Raw genomic sequence first — 7,432 nt, forward strand, 5'->3', positions numbered from 1 at the left:
AGAATTGAGGTTTGAGGGCTAAGGATTGAGGATTGAATATTGAGTATTGAGGATTGAGGATTGAGGATTGAAGATCGAGGATTGAGGATTGAGGATGGTGGCTGACGGTTGAGGATTGAGGATTGAGTATTGAGGATGAGGGCTGAGGGTTGAGGATTGAGGTTTGAGGACTGAGGACTGAGGATTAATGATTGAGAATTGAGGATTGAGGATTGAGGATTGAAGATTGAGGATTGGGTGTTGAGGATTGAAGAATGAGGATAGAGGATTGAGAATCGAGGATTGAGGATTGAGGATTGAGGATTGAAGATTGAGAATTGAAGATTGAGTATTGAGGACTGAAGATTGACGATTGAGGATTAAGGATTGAGGATTGAGGACTGAGGATTGAAGACTCAGTATTGAGGATTGAAGGCTGAGGATTGTGGATTGAGGATCTAGGATTGGAGATTGATTATTGAGGATTGAAGATTGAGAATTCAGGATTGAGGATTGAGAATTGAGAATTGAGGATGAGGACTGAGGGTTGAGGATTGAGGTTTGAGAAATGAGGATTGAGGATTGAGGATTGAGGATTGAGGATTGAGGATTGAGGATTCAGTATTGACGATTGAGTATTGATCACTGAGGATTGAGGATTGAGTATTGAGGATTGAAGATTGAATATAGAGGATTGAAGATTCAGGATTGAAGATTGAGTATTGAGGATGGAGGATGAGGGCTGAGGGCTGAGGATTGAGGTTTGAGGATTGCAGGTTGAGTATTGAGGATTGAAGATTGAGGATTCAGGATTGAGGATTGAGGATTGATGATTGACGATTGAGGATTGAGGATTGAAGATTGAGTATTCAGGATTGAAGATTGAGGATTGAGGATTGAGGATTGAGGATTGAGCATTGAAGATTGAGGATTGGGGATTGAGGATTGACGATTGAGGATTGAGTATTGAGGATTGAAGATTGAGTATTGAGGATTGAGTATTGAGGACTTAAGATTGAGGATTGAGGATTGAGGATGGGGGCTGACGGTTGAGGATTGAGGTTTGAGGACTGAGGACTGAGGATAGAGCATTGAGAAATGAGGATTGCGAATTGAGGATTGAAGATTGAGTATTGAGGATTGAAGACTGACGATTGAGGATTGAGAATTGAGGACTGAGGATTGAGGATTGAGGATTGAGTGTTGAGAATTGATGATTGAGGATTGAAGATTGAGTATTGAGGATTGAAGGTTGAGGATTGAGGATTGACGATTGAGGATTGACGATGAGGGCTGAGGGTTGAGGATTGAGGTTTGAGGACTTAGGACTGAGGATTGAGGATTGAGTATTGAGAATTGGGGATTGAGGATTGAGGATTGAAGATTGAGGATTGGGTATTGAGGATTGAAGAATGAGGGTTGAGGGTTGAGGATTGAGGATTGAGGATTGAGCATTGAAGATTGAGGTTTGGGTACTGAGGATTGAAGAATGAGGATTGAGGATTGAGGATTGAGGATTGAAGGTTGAGTACTGAGGATTGAAGATTGACGATTGAGGATTGAGGATTGAGGATTGAGGATTGAACGTTGAGGACTGAGTGATGAGGGTTGAGTGATGAGAATTGATGTTTGTGGATAGAGGTTTGAAGATTGCAGTTTGAGTATTGAGTATTGAAAGCTGTGAATTGTGGATATTCTATTGAGGATTGAGGATTGACAATTGATTGTTGAGGACTCAGGGCCGAAGATTGAGGACTGAGAATTGAGGATTGAGGATTGAGGATTGAAGATTGAGTATTGAGGATTGAAGGTTGACGATTGAGGATGGAGAATTGAGGATTGATGATTCAAGATTGAGTATTGAGGATTGAGGATTGAGGATTGAGGATTGAGGATTGAGTATTGAAGACTGAGGATTGATGATTGAGGATTGAGGATTGAGGATTGAGGATTGAAGATTGAATATTGATGATTGAATATTGAGGACTGAGGATTGAGGCTTGAAGACTGAGGATTCCAGATTGAGTATTGAGGATTGAAGATTGAGTATTGAGGATTGAAGACTGAGGATTGAGGATCGAGGATTGAAGATTTAGTATTGAGGATTGAACATAGAGGATTGAGAATTGAGGATTGAGGATTGAGGATTGAAGATTGAGGATTGGGTATTGAGGATTGAAGAATGAGGATTGAGGATTGAGGATTGAGGATTGAGGATTGGGGATTGAAGATTGAGTATTGAGGATTGAAGATTGACGATTGAGGATTGAGAATTGAGGATTGATGATTCAAGATTGAGTATTGAGGATTGTAGAATGAGGATTGAGGATTGAGGATTGAGGATCGAGGATTGAAGATTTAGTATTGAGGATTGAACATAGAGGATTGAGAATTGAGGATTGAGGATTGAGGATTGAAGATTGAGGATTGGGTATTGAGGATTGAAGAATGAGGGTTGAGGATTGAGGATTGAGGATTGTGTGTTGTGGATTGAAGATTGAGTATTGAGGATGGAAGACTGACGTTGAGAATTGAGGATTGCGGATCGAGGATTGAGGATTGAAGATTTAGTATTGAGGATTGAAGATAGAGGATTGAGAATTGAGGATTGAGGATTGAGGATTGAAGATTGAGGATTGGGTACTGAGGATTGGAGAATGAGGATTGAGGATTGAGGATTGAGGATTGAGGATTGAAGATCGAGGATTGAGGATTGAGGATGGTGGCTGACGGTTGAGGATTGAGGTTTGAGGACTGAGGACTGAGGATAGAGCATTGAGAAATGAGGATTGAGGATTGAGGATTGAAGATTGAGTATTGGGTATTGAGGATTGAAGAATGAGGTTTGAGGATTGAGGATTGAGGATTGAGGATGAGGGCTGAGGGTTGAGGATTGAGGTTTGAGCACTGAGGACTGAGGATTGAGGATTGAGAATTGAGGATTGAGGGTTGAGTATTGAAGATTGAGGATTGACGATTGAGGATTGACGATTGAGTATTGAGGATTGACGCTTGAGGATTGAGGGTTGAGGATGTAGGACTGAAGAGAGAGGACTGAGTGTTGAGGATTGAGTGTTGAGGATTGATGCTTGAGGTTTGAGGTTTGATTATTGAATATTCTTGATTGAGTATTGAACCATCAGAATTCAGGATGTTCTATTGAGTATTGAGAATTGAGGATTGATGGTTGAGCTTTGAAGATTGATGGTTGAGGGTTGAGTGTTGAATATAGAGGATTGAGGATTGAGGATTGAGGATCGAGTATTGAAGATTGAGGATTGATGATTGAGGATTGAGGATTGAGGATTGGGGATTGAGGATTGAGCATTGAGGTTTGAGGACTGAGGGCTGAGGATTGAGGATTGAGGATTGGGTATTGAGGATGAGGGCTGAGGGATGAGGATTGAGGTTTGAGGACTGAGGACTGAGGATTGATGATTGAGAATTGAGGATTGAGGATTGAGGATTGAAGATTGAGGATTGGGTGTTGAGGATTGAAGAATGAGGATAGAGGATTGAGGATCGAGGATTGAGGATTGGGGAATGAGTATTGAAGAATGAGTATTGATCAGTGAGGATTGAGGATTGTGGATTGAGGATTGAGGATTGAGGATTGAAGATTGAATATTGAGGATTGAAGATTCAGGATTGAGGATTGAGGATTGAGGGTGGAGGATGAGGGCTGAGGGTTGAGGATTGAGGTTTGAAGATTGTGGATTGGGTACTGAGGATTGGAGGATGAGGATTGAGGATTGAGGATTGAGGATTGAGGATTGAGGATTGAAGATTCAGTATTGAGGATTGAAGATTGGGAATTGAGGATTGAGGATTGAACATTGAGGACTGAGTGTTGAGTGGTGAGTGATGAGAATTGATGTTTGTGGATAGAGGTTTGACGATTGCAGATTGAGTATTGGGTATTGAAAACTTTGAATTGAGGATATTCTATTGAGGATTGAGGTTTGACAACAGATTGATTAGGACTGAGGTCTGAAGATTGAGGATTCAGGATTGAGGATTCAGAATTGAGGTTTGAGGGCTAAGGATTGAGGATTGAATATTGAGTATTGAGGATTGAGGATTGAGGATTGAAGATCGAGGATTGAGGATTGAGGATGGTGGCTGACGGTTGAGGATTGAGGATTGAGTATTGAGGATGAGGGCTGAGGGTTGAGGATTGAGGTTTGAGGACTGAGGACTGAGGATTGATGATTGAGAATTGAGGATTGAGGATTGAGGATTGAAGATTGAGGATTGGGTGTTGAGGATTGAAGAATGAGGATAGAGGATTGAGGATCGAGGATTGAGGATTGAGGATTGAGGATTGAAGATTGAGAATTGAAGATTGAGTATTGAGGACTGAAGATTGACGATTGAGGATTAAGGATTGAGGATTGAGGACTGAGGATTGAAGACTCAGTATTGAGGATTGAAGGCTGAGGATTGTGGATTGAGGATCTAGGATTGGAGATTGATTATTGAGGATTGAAGATTGAGAATTCAGGATTGAGGATTGAGAATTGAGAATTGAGGATGAGGACTGAGGGTTGAGGATTGAGGTTTGAGAAATGAGGATTGAGGATTGAGGATTGAGGATTGAGGATTGAGGATTGAGGATTCAGTATGGACGATTGAGTATTGATCACTGAGGATTGAGGATTGAGTATTGAGGATTGAAGATTGAATATAGAGGATTGAAGATTCAGGATTGAGGATTGAGTATTGAGGATGGAGGATGAGGGCTGAGGGCTGAGGATTGAGGTTTGAGGATTGCAGGTTGAGTATTGAGGATTGAAGATTGAGGATTCAGGATTGAGGATTGAGGATTGATGATTGACGATTGAGGATTGAGGATTGAAGATTGAGTATTCAGGATTGAAGATTGAGGATTGAGGATTGAGGATTGAGGATTGAGCATTGAAGATTGAGGATTGGGGATTGAGGATTGACGATTGAGGATTGAGTATTGAGGATTGAAGATTGAGTATTGAGGATTGAGTATTGAGGACTTAAGATTGAGGATTGAGGATTGAGGATGGGGGCTGACGGTTGAGGATTGAGGTTTGAGGACTGAGGACTGAGGATAGAGCATTGAGAAATGAGGATTGCGAATTGAGGATTGAAGATTGAGTATTGAGGATTGAAGACTGACGATTGAGGATTGAGAATTGAGGACTGAGGATTGAGGATTGAGGATTGAGGGTTGAGAATTGATGATTGAGGATTGAAGATTGAGTATTGAGGATTGAAGGTTGAGGATTGAGGATTGACGATTGAGGATTGACGATGAGGCCTGAGGGTTGAGGATTGAGGTTTGAGGACTTAGGACTGAGGATTGAGGATTGAGGATTGAGAATTGGGGATTGAGGATTGAGGATTGAAGATTGAGGATTGGGTATTGAGGATTGAAGAATGAGGGTTGAGGGTTGAGGATTGAGGATTGAGGATTGAGCATTGAAGATTGAGGTTTGGGTACTGAGGATTGAAGAATGAGGATTGAGGATTGAGGATTGAGGATTGAAGGTTGAGTACTGAGGATTGAAGATTGACGATTGAGGATTGAGGATTGAGGATTGAGGATTGAACGTTGAGGACTGAGTGATGAGGGTTGAGTGATGAGAATTGATGTTTGTGGATAGAGGTTTGAAGATTGCAGTTTGAGTATTGAGTATTGAAAGCTGTGAATTGTGGATATTCTATTGAGGATTGAGGATTGACAATTGATTGTTGAGGACTCAGGGCCGAAGATTGAGGACTGAGAATTGAGGATTGAGGATTGAGGATTGAAGATTGAGTATTGAGGATTGAAGGTTGACGATTGAGGATGGAGAATTGAGGATTGATGATTCAAGATTGAGTATTGAGGATTGAGTATTGAGGATTGAGGATTGAGGATTGAGTATTGAAGACTGAGGATTGATGATTGAGGATTGAGGATTGAGGATTGAGGATTGAAGATTGAATATTGATGATTGAATATTGAGGACTGAGGATTGAGGCTTGAAGACTGAGGATTCCAGATTGAGTATTGAGGATTGAAGATTGAGTATTGAGGATTGAAGATTGAGGATTGAGGATTGAGGATTGAGGATTGAGTATTGATCAGTGAGGATTGAGGATTGTGGATTGAGGATTGAGGATTGAGGATTGAAGATTGAATATTGAGGATTGAAGGTTCAGGATTGAGGATTGAGGATTGAGGATGGAGGATGAGGGCTGAGGGTTGAGGATTGATGTTTGAGGACTGAGGAATGAGGATTGAGGGTTGTGGAGTGAGGATTGAGGATTGAGGATTGAAGGTTGAGAATTGGGTATTGAGGATTGAAGAATGAGGATTGAGGATTGACGCTTGAGGATTGAGGGTTGAGCATGTAGGATTGAAGAGAGAGGACTGAGTGTTGAGAATTGAGTGTTGAGAATTGATGCTTGAGGTTTGAGATTTGATTATTGAATATTCTGGATTGAGTATTGAACCATAAGAGTTCAGGGTGTTCTATTGAGTATTGAGAATTGAGGATTGATGGTTGAGTATTGAGGATTGATGGTTGAGGGTTGAGTGTTGAATATTGAGGATTGAGGATTGAGGATTGAGGATTGATGATTGAGGATTGAAGATTGATTAGTGATGATTGAAGATTGAGGACTGAGGATTGAGTGTTGAGGATTGAGGACGAGGACTGACGGTTGAGGATTGAGGTTTGAGGATTGAGGTTTGAGGATTGAGGACTGAGGCTTGAGGATTGAGGATTGAGCATTGAGGATTGAAGATTGAGGATTGGGTATTGAGGTTTGAAGAATGATAATTGATGATTAAGGGTTGAGGATTGAGGATTGAGGATCTAGGATTGCAGACTGATTATTGAGGATTGAAGATTGGGGATTGAGGATTGAGGATTGAGGATCTAGTATTGGAGATTGATTATTGAGGATGAAGATTGAGAATTGGGTATTGAGGTTTGAAGAATGAGGATTGAGAATTGAGGATTGAGGATTGAGGATTGAGGATTGAGGATCTAGGATTGGAGATTGAATATTGAGGATTGAAGATTGGGGATTGAGGATTGAGGATTGAGTATCTAGGATTGGAGATTGATTATTGAGGATGAAGGTTGAGAATTGAGGATTGAGGATTGAAAATTGAGAATTGAGGATGGGGACTAAGGGTTGAGGATTGAGGGTTGACAAATGAGGATTGGGGAATGAGGATTGAGGATTGAGGATTGAGGATTGAGGATTGACGATTGAGGATTGAGTATTGAAGATTGAGTATTGATCACTGAGGATTGAGGATTGAGGATTGCAGATTGAGTATTGTGGATTGAAGATTGAGGATTCTGGATTGAGGATTGAGGATTGGGGATTGAGGATTGAGGATTGAGGATTGAAGATTGAGGATTGAGGATTGAGGATTGAACGTTGAGGACTGAGTGATGAGGGTTGAGTGATGAGAATC

This window comes from Calliopsis andreniformis, unplaced genomic scaffold (genome assembly GCF_051401765.1).
Source record: "Calliopsis andreniformis isolate RMS-2024a unplaced genomic scaffold, iyCalAndr_principal scaffold0091, whole genome shotgun sequence".
Taxonomy (NCBI): Eukaryota; Metazoa; Arthropoda; class Insecta; order Hymenoptera; family Andrenidae; genus Calliopsis; species Calliopsis andreniformis.